This window comes from Carettochelys insculpta, chromosome 4, assembly GCF_033958435.1.
Source record: "Carettochelys insculpta isolate YL-2023 chromosome 4, ASM3395843v1, whole genome shotgun sequence".
Lineage (NCBI taxonomy): Eukaryota > Metazoa > Chordata > Testudines > Carettochelyidae > Carettochelys > Carettochelys insculpta.
Window position 1 is genome coordinate 28,811,789 of NC_134140.1, and position 16,294 is coordinate 28,828,082.

Sequence of the window (16,294 nt, forward strand, 5' to 3'; positions counted from 1 at the left end):
GAGCTCCCTGTAAAAGGGGCAAGTGACGGGGGCGGCCCCAGATCAGCTGGCCGCATCCCGGGCCCGGGCGTAACCCTGCCGCAGCTCCTTCACCTTACTCCTAACGTGGTCAGGAGTGCGGGCAGGGTGACCCCGGGCAGCCAGGCCATCGGCCAGCCGAGCGAACGCATCCGCGTTCCGCCTCTTGCTCCCCATTACCTGGAGCACCTCCTCCTCGCTCCAGAGCCCCAGCAGGTCCCGCAGCTCGGCCTCCGTCCAGGAGGGGCCCCGCTGCCACTTCCCAGCTTGGCTGGCCCTCTGGCTGGGCTGGCTGCCCTGGCTCCCCTTGGGGGGGGTCCCCTGGGGCCGCTGGGGGGGCTGCTGGGCAGCCATCGCAGCTCTCAGGGGCTGAGCGTGGTGCAGGCTGGCCGCGTGTGCAGGCTGCAGCCTGCACATTCCCTCAGCTTCCTGCAGAGGCAGGGAGGGGGAGGGGACCTTTAAGGGGCCACTCCACGCGGCCACCAGTGAGCTGAGGGGCTGGAGAGAGAGTCTCTCAACCCCCCAGCTGATGGCCGCCATGGAGGACCCGGCAATTTCGACGTTGCGGGACGCGGATCGTCTACACTGTCCCTACTTCGACGTTGAACGTCAAAGTAGGGCGTTATTTCTATCCCCCATGGGATTAGCGACTTCGATGTCTCGCCGCCTAATGTCGAAGTTAACTTCGAAATAGCGCCCGACGCGTATAGCCGCGACGGGTGCTATTTCGAAGTTAGTGCCGCTACTTCGAAGTAGCGTGCACGTGTAGACACAGCTAATATGTCCTGGAAGCGGCCCCGGCTGTACACCATGGCCTGGAGGACCACCGAGTGGTAGCACTTCCTGTTCACGAAGCGTCCTCTGCTGTGCTCCGGGGTGTGGATGAGGATGTGGGCCCCGTCCAGTTCCCCAAAGTCGTTGGGGAACCCCATGCCAACAAACTCTGCGATGGCCGCATCCAGGTCCCCGAGCCACACGAGCCTGTGGAGCAGCAGAGCTTTCAGCGTGAGGACGACCTGTAGGGGGAAGGCACCTGTGAAGGGTGTGCGGGGTGTGCCTGGCTGTCCCCTGAGCTGCCCCCTGAGTGCCCCCCCCACCCCCCAGGCTTCCACCCTCCCCTCGGGGTCCCCTTACCTCCATGACAACAGCCCCGACAGTGGCCTTGCCCACACCGAACTGCTGTCCTATGGATCGGTAGCTGTCTGAAGTGGCCAGCTTCCAGACAGCGATGCCAACCCATTTCTCGACAGTGAGGGCATGCCGCATAGGGGTGTCCTGGTGCCGCAGGGCAGGGGTGAGCCACTGGCAGAGCTCGATGAGCCTGCGGGCTCATCTGGAAATTCCGGAGCCAGTGGTTGTCGTCCTACTGCTGGAGGACCAGGCGCTCCCACCACTCTGTGCTGGTGGAGTACCTCCATAGCTGGCTGCATGCCCATGGGGGTGCAGCGGGGAGGACCACATGATGGTCTGGGGTGGCTCCTTCATCCCCCGAGGAGGACAGCTAATCCTCCAGGAGGTGCCTTGGAGACGTCCGTGTGGGCTTCTGCCTGCTGCTGCTGCTGCTGGGCATCCATAGCTCCGTGCACGGGGTCTTCAACTGGTTCTTGGCTCTGCGGACCTTGTGCTGTGCAGGCCGAGTGTGTCTGGGAAGGGACCTTTAAGGGAGCGGCTTGCTGTTGCCCCAGAAGAGCTAGTCCGCCTTGTGACCCTGTCCGCAGGCTTTCCTAGCCCTCTTATTGCAACAGGGGCTGCTTCTGTATGTAGACACTCCCCTGCAGGGGCCATTTTGATGTAGTACTTTCCTACATTGACGCTGAACATCGACGGCACCAGCCCCAGAGAATGTGTGGATGCTACATGGCAAAATAGCTTATTTCGTTACATTTAGGCTACGTCCACACTGGGACGCTACATCAAAATAAGCTATTTCGATGTAGTGTCCCAGTGTGGACGTAGCCTAAATGTGTATGGGTTTAGGCTTGTTTTAATTCTATTAAGAAAAGAACATGGCAATTAATTGTCACCAGTTCTAGATGCATCATATTGGCTACGTCTCCACTAGCCAAAAACTTCGAAATGGCCATGCAACTGGCCATTTCAAAGTTTATTAATGAAGCGCTGAAATACATATTCAGTGACTCATTGGCATGCGGGCGGCCATGGCACTTCGAAATTGATGCGGCTCGCCCCCGCGTGGCTCGTGCAGATGGGGCTCCTTTTCGAAAGGACCCCAGCTACTTCGAAGTCCCCTTATTCCCATCTGCTCATAGGAATAAGGGGACTTAGAATTAGCCTGGGTCAGAATAAGGGGACTTTGAAGTAACTGGGGTCCTTTTGAAAAGGAGCCCAGTCTGGATGAGCTGCGCAGCAACAAGCCGCGCGGCGGCGAGCCGCGTCAATTTCGAAGTGCCACGGCCGCCTGCATGCTAATGAGGCGCTGAATATGTATTTCAGCGCTTCATTAGTAAACTTCAAAATGGCCATTTGCATGGCCATTTCGAAGTTTCTGGCTAGTGTAGACACGACCATTGTTCTGCTATGCAGAAAAGACACCCTTTCTTCTGTTTTGTAGGGCCAATTTTTTTCCCAAATCTATACTCCATAGAGTACAAATACAATCAATACACTGTGGGACATGCAAACGTGAGCCATATTTTGCCACATATGCTCCAGAGGCAAAATTACATGCAGTGGTGTGTGCCTCATCTCCATTATAAAAATCACTGATCACACGGCCCTCCCTGAGATTAGAAGAAACAGCCAAGCAGAGTATATATTGTATAACAAAGGCATGAAAAGATCTGATCAGCAACACTGTTAAACAAATACAATGAGATCTTTAATATCTGAAAAGATCGAACAAGAACTTGTGTTCAATACTCTCATCCCAATTTAACTCAATTTATAGACAATGAGGGTTGGAAGAGACCTCAAGAAGTCAGCTAGTCCAGCCCATGCTCAAACCAGGACCAACACCAACAAAATCACTCCAGTCAGTGCTTTCTCAAACTGGGCTTTAAAACCTCTGATGGTCTTACCCCTTCCTTAGGTAATCCATTCTAGTGCTTCATCACCCACCCTCCCAGTGAAATGTTTTTTTCTTTATATCCAACCTAGACCTCCCCCACTGCAACTTGAGATCATTGCTTCATGTTCTGTCATCTGCCATCACTGAGAACAGCTTTTCTCCATCCTGTTTGAAACCCTGCTTCAAGTAGTTGAAGGCTGCTATCAAATCCTACTTGGACTAAATATACCCAGTTAGGATATTGCCACTGACTTCAATGAGATCAAGCTTGATGCCAAATATCTTACCCAGTTTAAAGGCTGGATCTTATTTCTCTCAGCAGGAGGAAGGGGTGAAGCAACCATGTCAGTCTTTGAATCTGTAGTTTCATACCCACCCAACTGTTAGGCCATTAAACCATGCCTGATGCTTTTAGTCACCCAAAATGGCCAAATATGCTTGGCACATAAGACTGGCAGGAGGCTCACACTGACTGGAAAATAGTTCATTATGAATTCAATAAAGCAAATATGGTTAATTTTTGGACCACATATTTTATGCTAAGCACTTAAAAAAACATTCACATAATAAGATATTTCAAAGTCATTCATCATTTGTGACCATCACCCATAGCTTATGAAGGAGACCGTTTCCACAGCGATCCATGCAAGTTACACAGTGTCAGTAAAATTTAATTCTTACTGACTGATGCAAGCAGTAATACTTGGGAAAAGTAGATACATACATAATCACCTAATTGCAGCAGAGCTGCACAGAGATGTAAGCAGAAGAATTGTACAAGCCGGGTGTTTTTTTCCACAAGAGCTTGTGTCAATATTTGTCATTTAATTCCAAGTCATTTTGTGCTCCACATATTTCTCTTTCAATCTGTCATGTTTGTCACTTCACATTGTGATTGTTTTTATTTTGTTAGGCTAATACATTGGGACAGAGCAGGGAAACCTGTAACTCCAACCCAAGCAACAGTCAAACAGAGTGCTGCAAGTAATTTAGTTGAGTAGGGTGACAGGTGGTGACAGGAAACAGAGAACAATTAAAGATTACAAGACAATCTGAAATTGGTTGGATTTCTTAACGTGTCCATCCCAGAAAATCTAATACTTGTTTTTAAACACAACCTTTTTTTTAAAAAAGAGAACGTATAATATTTTTTGAGATGGCTTCAGTGAAACATGTTTTCAATCTTAACACTTCCTTGATGCAGCTATTTGTTGGAGAATTACTGTATAAATTCTGTAAATTATCAGCAAAGAAAAACAAACTTACTATACGAAGTGATTGTTAAGGCAAAAATATTTAAGTGTTAGACTATATTCCTACAAGCTGGTTGAGCAGTCCAAACAATGTTTTTAGTGAAGTATCTGCCCATGTTTTTAGTGAAAATACCTGTCCATAAACTCGTACTTATCATCGCTCTTTATTGTGCATAAATTGCAACTATCCTACTGAAATAAGTTCTGTTGTCTCTTTAATTCATTATTAGTCTGTTTCTAAGACAAGGGGAATAACCCTACCTTTAGTGAACAAAGCATTCTCCAGTATTATAGATTCATAAAACTAGAAGGAACTGATGAGGTCATCAAGTTGAGTCCCCTGCTGGACCAAATAGGATCTAGATGATCCCCACCAGGTGTTTGTCAAAACTGCTCTTAAAAATCTCCTGTACAAGAGACTTCACAACCTCCCTAGGCAATTTATTTCAGTTCTTAACTACCCTGACAGGTAATTTTTCTCAATGTTCAACCAAAACCACCTTTATGGCAATTTAAGCTCCTTGTTTCTTGCCCTATCTTCAGAAATTCAAGAACAAATTTTCTCCATTCTCCTTGTAACAACCTTTCACATACTTAAAAACTATTATAATGTCTCCGTTTAGTCCTCAGTCTTCTCCAGACTAAATAAACCTACCTCACAGGTCATGTTATCTAAAGCTTTAATCATTTCTGATGTTCTCCTTTGGACATTCATCAATTCTCCACAATTTCTTTGAAATGTGGCACCCAGAACTGGACACAATTCTCCTAAACAGGGCAGAGAAGACTGGAATGTCTTGCTTAGAACACTCTTGCTAATACAATTCAGAACATTACTTTTTTCAACAGTGTTGCATTGTTGACCCATATTAAGCTTCCGATCCAATATGACCCCATCTCTTTCTTCAGTACTCTTTCCTAGGCAGACATTTCCCATTTTGTATGTGTCCAACTGATTGTTCCTTCCTAAATGAAATACTTTTCATTTGTCCTTACTGAATTTTATCCTATTTACTTCAGATTATTTCCCCAAATTGCCCTGATCATTTTGAGTTTTAGTCCTATCATCCAAATCACTTGACACCCCTCCCAGTTTGGTATCACACACAAACTTTATAAGTCATTAACTAAACCATTGATGAAAATATTGAGTAGAATCAAACCCAGAACTGATCCCTGCTGAACCCCAACCATTGTTCCCTTCCAGGATGACTGTGCACCATTAATAACTATTCTCTAGGAATGATGAATGAAAACAGACAGCGCCTCCTTGAACTCTGCTCCCAACATGACCTCTGCATAACCAATACCTTCTTCAATGTCAAACCCCAGCACAAAGTTTCGTGGCAACACCCAAGATCGAAACATTGGCACCTGCTTGACCTCATCCTCACCAAACGCAGCCATTTAGGTAATGTCAGGGTGACGCGTAGCTACCACAGCGCAGACTGTGACACTGATCATTTGCTCGTGTGTAGTAAGGTGTACATCCAGCCGTGGAGATTCTTTCACTCCAAAAAGGAAAGGAGGCCACACATTGACACTGGCAAGACTCGTGACCCTTCAAAAGTATGCAAGTTTGTCCAAGCACTTGAAGAGGCCTTGCCCCGCCCAGACAACACTGATATCAGCAAGAGATGAGAACAACTACAGGACACTATCTATAATACTGTGATATCTACCTTTGGGAAGAAGACAGTCAACTCTGCTGATTAGTTTGAAGCCCACGCTGAAGTGCTGACACCCCTAATTGAGAAGAAGAGACAGGCATTGGCTGCATACAGGTCCTCTCCCAGTGAGGTGAACCTGCAGGCGCTCCAGTCTGCTCGGAGTCAAGTGCAGCAGGTTGCTCGGCGGTGTGCCAATGATTACTGGATCCAACTCTGCTCCAAGATTCAGCAGGCCACGGACACTGGTAACATGGGAGGAATGTACGATGGGATCAAGCAGACCATCAGTCCATCACAAAGAAAGACTGCCCCACTTAAGTCGGCCACAGGCGAGGTCTTGAAGGACAGAAGCAAGCAGATGGAACGCTGGGTGGAACACTACTCACTGTTGTACACCAGAGAGACCGTAGTTACAGAGACAGCCCTGAAGCCATCGAGAGCCATCGAGCCTCTGCCCACCATGACTGAACTCGATGCTGAGCCCATCTTGGAGGAACTCAGCGATGCGCTAAAAGCACTCTCTTCTGGAAAAGCCCCAGGGAAAGATGGTATTCCCTCAGAAATCCTCAAATGCGCCAACGGTACCCTAGTTTCAGAGGTGCATGGAACACTTTGCCAATGCTGGAGAGAAGGCAGCGTACTGCAAGATATGAGGGATGCTAACATCGTTACTGTCTACAAGAACAAGGGTGACAAAAGCGATTGTAACAACTGTTGTACCCCTTCTCAGTACTGTGGGGAAGCTATTTGCACATGTTGTTCTGAAGAGGCTCAATGTTCTTGCAGAGAGAGTCTACCCTGAGTCTCAGTGTGGGTTCAGAGCTGAATGGTCCACCATAGACATGGTTTTCTCTGTTAGGCAACTACCAGAAAAGTGCAGGGAGCAGAACAAACCTCTGCATATTGCCTTCATCAACCTGACCAAGGCATTTGACCTCGTCAGCAGAAAAGGTCTGTTTGCGATTCTGGCTAAGATCGGCTGTCCCCCAACTCTGCTCAGCATTATTAGGGCCTTCCATGAAGGCATGAAGGGGACCGTCGTATACAACGGATCCACATCCGAACCCTTTGAGATTCTCAGTGGAATGAAGCAGGGGTGTGTGCTGGCTCCAACACTGTTTGGCATCTTCTTTGCAGTTTTGCTCAAATATGCCTTCAGAACTGCTACAGAGGGCATCTCTCTCCGCACGAGAACGGAGGGCAACCTCTTCAAATTGTCGAGGCTTAGAGCAAAGACCAGGGTGCTTACGAAGAGTCTAAGGGAGTTCCTTTTTGCTGACGATGCAGCTATTGCTGCTCACACTCAGCAGGAACTGCAGTCGCTCATAACTCGCTTTGCGGATGCATGTATGGAATTTGGCCTCACAATCAGCTTAAAGAAGACCCAGGTGATGGGCCAAAACGTGGGTAACGAGCCATCTATCAACGTGCTATACTACGAACTGGAAGTCGTCCATGAGTTCGTGTACCTAGGCTCGACGATCTCGGACAACTTGTCACTTGATAGCGAGATCAACAAGCGCATTGGAAAAGCTGCCACAACGTTCTCCAGGCTGATGAAGAGAGTATGGGCTAACAATAAGCTCACTGTACACACCAAGGTGCAGGTCTACACAGCCTGTGTTTTGAGCACACTGCTGTACGCCAGTGAAACATGGACTTTGCGCTCAAAACAAGAGCAGTGGTTCAACACATTCCACATGCGCTGTCTTAGGCACATACTTGGTATCTCATGGCAGGACAAGGTCCCCAGTAGTGCGGTGCTTGAGAGGGCAGGCACCACCTCCATGTTCACCCTTCTCAAAAAGAGGCGTATGCGCTGGCTGGGCCATGTCTCACGCATGACGGATGGCCGAATACTGAAGGACCTCCTCTTCGGCGAACTGGCATCTGGAAAGAGGCCGAAAGGGCGACCTAAATTGCGCTACAAGGACACGTGCAAGCGTGACCTCAGTGCTCTCTCTATCAGTGTGAACACCTGGCATTCGCTCGCCTCAGACAGGCATGCCTGGAAACAGGGAGTGAAGGAAGCTCTTGTTATGTGTGAAACTACCTTGGTGAAGGAAGCGGAAGACAGGAGAGCCCTCAGGAAGATCCGTGCCTGTGATACCAGAGCGACATCTGCCTACTGCTGCTCACACTGCAGAAAGGACTGCCACTCCCGCATTGGATTGCACAGCCATAGAAGACGCTGCTCGAATCAGTCCAACTGGGGCGCAAACCCATGATCCCTCGGGATCGAAGGATGCCTACTACTACTATACACCCGTCTTCTCACAGCTCCATTTATTTCCCTAGTTTGTTAATGAAAAAGTCATGCAAGACAGTATCAAAAGCCTCACTAAATCTAGCTATACCACATCTACCACATCTCCCTATCTACAAGGCTTATTACCCTGTTAAACAAAGGTACCAGTTTGGTTTGACAAAATTTGTTCTTGACAAATTCCTACTGATCATTTATCACTTTATTATTTTCTAGATGATTTCAAACTGATTCCTTAATTATTAGGCTACATCTACAATTATGAAAAACTTTGAAACGGCCATGCTAATGGCCAAACTGAAGAATACTAATGAGGCGATGAAATGAATATTCAGTGCCTCATTAGCATGCCGCTGGCCACAGCACTTTGAAAGTGCCGCATTTCGCTCACATGCGGCTCATCTACGTGGAGGTCCTTTTCGAAAGGACCCTGCAAACGTCAAAATCCCCTTATTCCTATCAGCTGATAGAAATAAGGGGATTTCGACGTTTGCAGGGTCCTTTCGAAAAGGACCCCCGTGTAGACGAGCTGTGCGCGAGCAAAATGCTGCATTTTCAAAGTGCCACAGCTGGCGGCATGCTAATGAGGTGCTGAATATTCATGGACTGCCTAAATGGATCATATTGTGAGACAGGATTCTACATTTGCACGTTTGTATATCTGAACATCTCCAAATGTTAGGGTTTCAGTTTTAGGATTTTCGAGCTTGCTGCTGAGAAGTGCCAATCACTCCGAACTCCAGTTGACTGCAGATGAACAGCACATCTCCAGCTCACATACCTGGTTTCATCCATTTTAGACATAGAGAGTAGCTCACCTTACAAGTGGGGGCTATCCCACTCCTCAGATTAGTGGATCATAATGGCCCATTCTGGCTTTAAATTGTTTCAATCTACAGAAATTGAACATGAAGGTTCACTGAGTTCAGAGGCATTCAAATCTAGATTTCAGTTTACCTTTATAACATAATGCATCATATCAGAAATTGCACCTGTAATAGAAGACACTCATGTCTTGAGAGCATCCCATCAGTCACGTGCAAAGCTGCACTCTCTCTGTTTTCAGCACCTCTCTGCCAGCTGCTAACCTGACCTGGTGGGTCCCCAGTGGCTCAGCCCTATAGCTAAGTATAGGATTGCCACCTTTCTAATTGCTTATAATTGAACCTCTGTGGCCTTCCCCGCAACTGTATGTCTACCTCCCATTCTATCCCTGTCATTCACTGTCTACAGAGAGGAGGTCAGCCCACCTGAGCAGAGGCTGGCATGGGTTAATGACCTGGTACCTCCCGCTGCCCTGCAGGACTCTGACTTTTCGGTGTCCAGTCAGTACACTTGACCAGACACTACCAGGTCCCATTTTTGATGGGCTCTTCCAGTCAAAAACCAGGCACCTGACAACCCTAAATGGCTCCTTGACACAGAAGCCAAAAACCAGACTGTCCAGACAGATGGCAACCCTAGCTAAGTCACACAGTCAACAAAGGTCCAACAGGGACAAGGCTATACCCTTGTTGGTGTCTGCAACCCAGTTCCTAGGCTTAGTTCAGAGCTCTCTCTGCCTAAACTGAAGACTGCTTCTGCTTTGTCACAGAGCAGTGACCTCAGATCTTTTTCCCTGGATAGTCTTTGCCTTTTGCAGTTCTGTGTTTTCCTAGCTCTCCAGCCAGATCACTGATGAAATTCATTCCCCTTCCTGGGTAATACAGTCCCACAAATGGTTGGCTGCTTCTAGGGTCTTCATCTTCATCTCTGGGCCTGTTTAAACTCCCAGCCCCATTCTTGGTCCTTTAATACAGAGTCTTATCCTCTTCTTGAGGTTTGAGACACTTCTCCAGTGACCAGTGGTGGGACCTGGGCCCACACAATACTTGAGATCACAAACCAACAACCCTACAAACAGCAGCTACACACTGTTTGTTTTAATTAGTTGCTGCTGCTGCATTCCAAGGCTGAACTGCATCACGCTCCATCCTACCACTTTCCTGGATTGTCTATCCTGACTTCTCAAGGTCTACTCTCAGGCCTCTTTGCCTGGATAGCTTTCCAGTCCTATCCTTGCTTGAGCAGGGTTTTTCCCAGTCTTTTAACCTGTGGAGTTTCATGGTCTTTTAGTCCTTCACCCTTCTGGTTCCAGCCCACAAATGACCTGCTCAGGCTTTGCAGCTCCTTTTGACTGAGGCAACTGAGCTGAGATTGGGCACTTCCCTGCAGCCCTTCTAGGAAGACCTGGAGGACCCACCCTCACTGCTCCTTTCCTGGGACAGAGTGTGGTAAGGGGACCTTAAAGGCCCTGACAGCACCCTATATCAGAGCCTTCTTTGGGATAAGTGAGCACCGATTCACCTCTATGCTGGCTATGTACCACATGGTTCATTCTAACCATCAGTGTGCCTGGATAACTGCCAATGGGAGTCATACGCATGTTCAAACTGGAAAGAAGAGAAGTGTTATAGATTTGCAGTAACAATCACTGATATGTCCTTTACATTTTATACAGCAACAATTAAAGTAATTTTTAAGGTGGACTTTAAAACAAATAATTAAGCATGCAAAGAGTAAAATCAGTGAAACTCAGCAATCTGATTATTTTTTCCAGCACACTAACTCCTGCCTCATGATGCATAGCATGTCACAACCTCATATTTCCCAGTAGAGCCCATAACAGTGAGAACTATTGATTAAATGTTAACCCATGGTCCTGGAAGTTGAGAATGCACAAAGTGCATCCTATTACCTGCAATGGGGATGTCAAGAAAGATTAAAGTGCCAAACAGTCGCTCTAATACGAATCTTTATCCAGGTGTTCAAATTTAAATTCAGATATTTTAAGGTTATTTTCCTCTGGGATTTTATATATATATACATATATATATAAAAAACAAATAGTGTTATATACTAGCATTGGAAATGTATTACAATATATAGTCTATATATGATATAGGTACATGCACATGTGGTACTAGTTAGATTTTCAGAATTGCAACCATACAAATGCATCTGCATAAATATACATGTGTGTATGTTATTCCATGTGCAGATATGATAAATACACATGTGCATTGCAAGTTATTAATCATATTAATTATTAGAAGTATCTATATACTGGTCATTTGCACATGCAATAATTGTATTTGTGCATGCATTTTAGGTGCACAAATACATGTACAATATTCTATTTTATTCTTACTTAAACTGATATAATTTATTTCACTCTGAATTTCATTCCTTTTCATTATTCCTAAACCTCAACTTCTAGTTATTGTTTTTTTTTTCGAAAACCATAGCATCTTATCTGTAGAAGTTCATTGTTTTCTGTGCCTGATGAAATATTTATGAGAGGAAGAATTTTCTTTATCTGCAGAAAATATATAATCTCCTTCAGAAAACATTTTAGTTTCTGCAATACAAGTATAATTGGCAAATTCGGGAATAGGCAATTCCCAAAAGATTAGTTCATATAATAATCATGGAGGCTGTGGAGCAAAACCCCATTGTGAAATATTCTGGAATAATGTCCGTGAAATGCTTTGCCTGGTTGTGGGCTCTTTCTCTGCAAGTTACAACAATGATTTTATTCAGAGCATCTCATATGAAGCATGATTTTTAATAGAGGTGATTCTGAAGCAAAATCTTGTATGTGAGCATCTTTGCAGTTTAGAAAAGTTTAGATATGGATCAAAATATTGTAGTTTGCATAAATCTTCGGTTTTTTACATTTTTGTTATCGCTTTAGGAAAGTATAACCTGGCACATAGGCCTCAGATACAGATTTCATTGGTGCGATAGACACCAAGTTTCCTCCTCTCAAACCTCTCTAAAATTTGTCACTAGCATTATGAAAAGAAACACAATAATGATTCATTGTATAGCGCAGACTAAGCTTTTGCACACGAGGTATGTGCTACATCTGCTTTGAAAATGTTAGGAGGACATCTTTAAAATGTCATACTATTTTTGTGAAGGCCTCTATAAATCAAATCGCTTCATCTCTTTATCTGCTAACCTATAACAGAACTCTATGAAAGTTCTTTGCAAGATGTAGTCAATAGCAACAGCTTCGATGGCTTTCATTTTCTTTGAACAGAATAAGACTCAAGCAATGCACCAAATAAGGTAGCAATATAAGAGAAGTCTGACTGAGTTTTACTTTTATGGAGTTCATTAAAGGGGTGTTCCATTGTGGTAGAGTTTATGAACTCGTAATTTTATGCAGTGTGCCCTTGATTTCTTGTTTTTATCTGTATCTATTTAATCAATTATTTTAATTTACTTTCTGAGAAGGCTGCTAGTTATTGCCTGACAACCATTCAGTGCCTGCAAGCTGTACATAATTATCATTACACAAAATAACTGCAGCCTGAAGTGCTTTCAGAACCTTTCTCCTCTTTTTTTTTAGTAGTAGTAGTAAAACACTATAGCCGCGTCTACACGTGCACGCTACTTCGAAGTAGCGGCACTAACTTCGAAATAGCGCCCGTCACGGCTACACGCGTCGGGCGCTATTTCGAAGTTAACTTCGACGTTAGGCGGCGAGACGTCGAAGTCGCTAACCCCATGAGGGGATAGGAATAGTGCCCTACTTCGACGTTCAACGTCGAAGTAGGGACCGTGTAGTCATTGCACGTCCCGCAACTTCGAAATAGCGGGGTCCGCCATGGCGGCCATCAGCTGAGGGGTTGAGAGACGCTCTCTCTCGAGCCCCTGCGGGGCTCTATGGTCACCGTGGGCAGCAGCCCTTAGCCCAGGGCTTCTGGCTGCTGCTGCGGCAGCTGGGGATCTATGCTGCAGGCACAGGGTCTGCAACCAGTTGTAGGCTCTGTGTATATTGTGTTGTTTAGTGCAACTGTGTCTGGGAGGGGCCCTTTAAGGGAGCGGCTTGCTGTTGAGTCCGCCCTGTGACCCTGTCTGTAGCTGTGCCTGGCACCCTTATTTCGATGTGTGCAACTTTGGCGTGTAGACGTTCCCTCGCAGCGCCTATTTCGATGTGGTGCTGCGCAACATCGAAGTTGAACATCGACGTTGCCAGCCCTGGAGGACGTGTAGATGTTGTCACTACATCGAAATAAGCTATTTCGATGTAGCGTTCACATGTAGACATAGCCTATAGGGATACTATGTTAATGTAAACTACGTCATTGTGTCATTCAAAAGTGAATTCTGATGACTGGATATCCAAGATGATCCAATTTAATCAATGGAGAAATTAGAATTATTGGTAAACTTGTATGTGGAAAGAGTGTGAGCCTATCATAAAGAAGTGTGCCTTGATAATTTCCCAATTTCCTAGGTCCACTGGTTGGTAGAACTAGGCAACCCTCTGGCCTCCATTTTGGAGCAGATGCCCCAGCCTGCCTCCTGGTATATGAATACAGCATAGCCACTAGTGATGATTATGCTTGACCCAGCTGTTGACAGAACTCACTGGGCACACAGCTCTTCTGACCACTTCTTGGTGCACTCAGCGGCTACTTCTTTTGCTCCTCCTCCCTTTGTTTGGCTGCTTCCTCATCTCTGTTCTGTCCCTCATCTGAAAGAAACCAACAGAAAATTACCTTTCTTTGGATGTTCCCAGCACTCACATTTGAGAATCACTTCAGCTGTTACACCAGTGTTCCACATGTAAATTTCAGTTAAAATAGCAAGTGATGTGAAGATCCTCTCCCTAGGCCACTATATCAGGGTTCAGAGTATAGTCCAGACCAGTCAGAGGTTGTGTCACCCACTACCCTGGAACTGTGAGTGCCTCGCTATGCTTTGCTACTGGGGTTCCTAGCCTTCTGTACTCTCAACCAAGCTGATAGCAAGAAAGTGTAAACCTGCACATCTGTATACGACTGCAGCTCTGGTCCAGCAACTCTGTCTCCAACAACCATTTAGCAACAGATCAGCCATACTCCCTGATCTCTGCCAGCTTTTGATATAACCAGCTCGGTGATCTCAACACATTCAGTTCTGAATTTTCCCGAAAACATGCATTCTGTAATGCTCTGCTGGACAGTTCAGAGAAATAGCATGGTTAATTTGTTAGTCTATAGGCACAAAACAAATCACAGCTTATTAACTTAACCAGGGTAAATATAAAATCAGGGTAAAAAAAATCAAACAAATGTATTAACAATAGGCCATAGATTAAGCAATGCCAAATAAAAGGAAGAAAGAAAGTGTGGCAAGCAAATAAAAGCAAAAACACACATCTAAAAGTCTAAAATGTAATCTTGCAGGATACAGACTTTGTTTAATATGGTTTCTCTCACCAATAAATTCTTCCTAGCTATGGCTGATTTTGCCATAGTTAGGCGCTTCCCTTGCCTTCTTAAAAAAAATTAGCCTGAACAGGTTTTTCACCTCCATTTGTTTTCTAAAGACTTAAGTTCCACACTCTCCCCACTTGGTTTGAGGACCCATCTTTCTCAGCTTGCAAGAGCTCTGGCTTTTTGTGTCTGTCTAGTGATGGGTGCCCAAGACTGTGTTTGTCTTAGATTATATTTTCCAAAGTTCAAAGATTTTCTTTCAAGAGGCAGGATGAACTCATGCTGCTCATCCCTTCCTACGAGCTTCCCATTCTTTTGCTGATATCTGTTTCAATGGGTCTTCCATTGGTTTCAGTCATAGGAAATAGGTAGAAAACTCCCTTAGAGAACCTGTTTCTCCCTGGCTGACCAAAGGCTTTAAAGCATAACATCATTAAGTATTCAGATTTCCACAGGTGATATTGATTCATACATTTCACAATTATATCATCAGTGTGATATTAGCTTTCAGAAAAGAGCTCGCTCTATATGTATTTTTACAATACTGGAGTAAACTAGAACCTCAGAATTAAGAACAACAGAGTTATGAATTGACTGGTCCAACCACACCCTTCATCTGGAACCAGAAGTAAGTAATTAGGCAGCAGCAGAGACAATAACCCAAAAGCAAATAATGTACAGCACTGTGTTAAATGTGAACTACTAAAAAAGGAATATTTAAAAATGACTTGACAAGGTGAACAATCTGTTCCTGTACTTGTTTCATTTAAATTAAGATGGCTAACAAGAGCAATTTTCTTCTGCCCCTCCTCCATGCACACTGTGCCCTCATTCCTCTTCCTTCTCTTCCACCTCCTGCCATCCCTGCAGCGTTTCCTGATGCTGCAAAACATCTGATCCATGGTGCTGGGAAGGAGGAGGAGGCGATGGTTGCTGGTGCTGGTCCATGGGCAGGAGTGACTGAGGGGAAATTATGAGGGGTGAGTTCTCAGCAGCTGCCATTTTTCTCCCCTGCATCCAGACCTCCCTGCCTCCCCCTCCCATCCTACCTGCCCACATGCCACTCTGCTTCCCATTCAAACCTTCTCACTCTGTTCTTCCACATCCTCCCTGCTGACCTCTTCAGGATTTTATCAAAGCATGGGCCTGGGGTAGTCATCCCCTTCTGTGATAATATCTGCAGCTCCAGAATTGGGTTAATCAGACATCAACAGACTCAGAAATGGGAGGGTGACATTAAGACATCCTACTTGTTATCGAATGACCACTAAGAAAAAAAAACAAAACAAGGGACCGCTCTCACCGCTGATATGCCTGGTGTAAACACACCATAATTTTGGCATACATCCGTAACTCTTAATACACACCCTATACATCTATCACACAGGAGTATTAATGAGTTATTATTTTCCAAATGATACCCCACAGAACACATTTTGTAAACTATTGCAATAGTGGGTACGGGCGAATACAAGGGTGCTTAGGGTTACTCTCCACTTATTTTCTTAGAGTAGACAAAGAAGGTGAAAACTCAGTGAAGCGTGAGTAGAGGCAAAAACCTAAAGAGACTAGAAGCAGGAGGTGAAAAGGGCTAACCTTAGAATAAAACAAGGAATGATATGAGCAGGGAACCAGGAATCAGCCTCATAGGTTTTATTCCTGACTCTGATACATTATCTGTTCTTGGGCAAGTCAGTCTTTCCTAACCTCAGCATCCTTATCTGTATTGCCTAGTGTACTTTGGTTATTGCCCCATTACCTTCTTATTTTAGGGTGTCCAAAAGTATGTTACCTGCCTCACAGGC

At 45.3% G+C, this 16,294-nt stretch overlaps 1 long non-coding RNA gene across 1 annotated transcript in view; it reads right to left on the reverse strand.

Annotated features, from left to right (window-relative positions):
- Nucleotides 1-872: 872 nt before the first annotated feature.
- LOC142011986 (uncharacterized) overlaps nucleotides 873-16,294 on the reverse strand; it is a 186,146-nt gene continuing 170,724 nt past the window's right edge. The window contains exons 2-3 of the long non-coding RNA XR_012645237.1: nucleotides 13,661-13,765; nucleotides 873-1,034 (exon numbers count right to left, since the gene is read on the reverse strand). This is a non-coding gene — a long non-coding RNA (uncharacterized LOC142011986). The remainder of the gene's footprint in view (nucleotides 1,035-13,660; nucleotides 13,766-16,294) is intronic.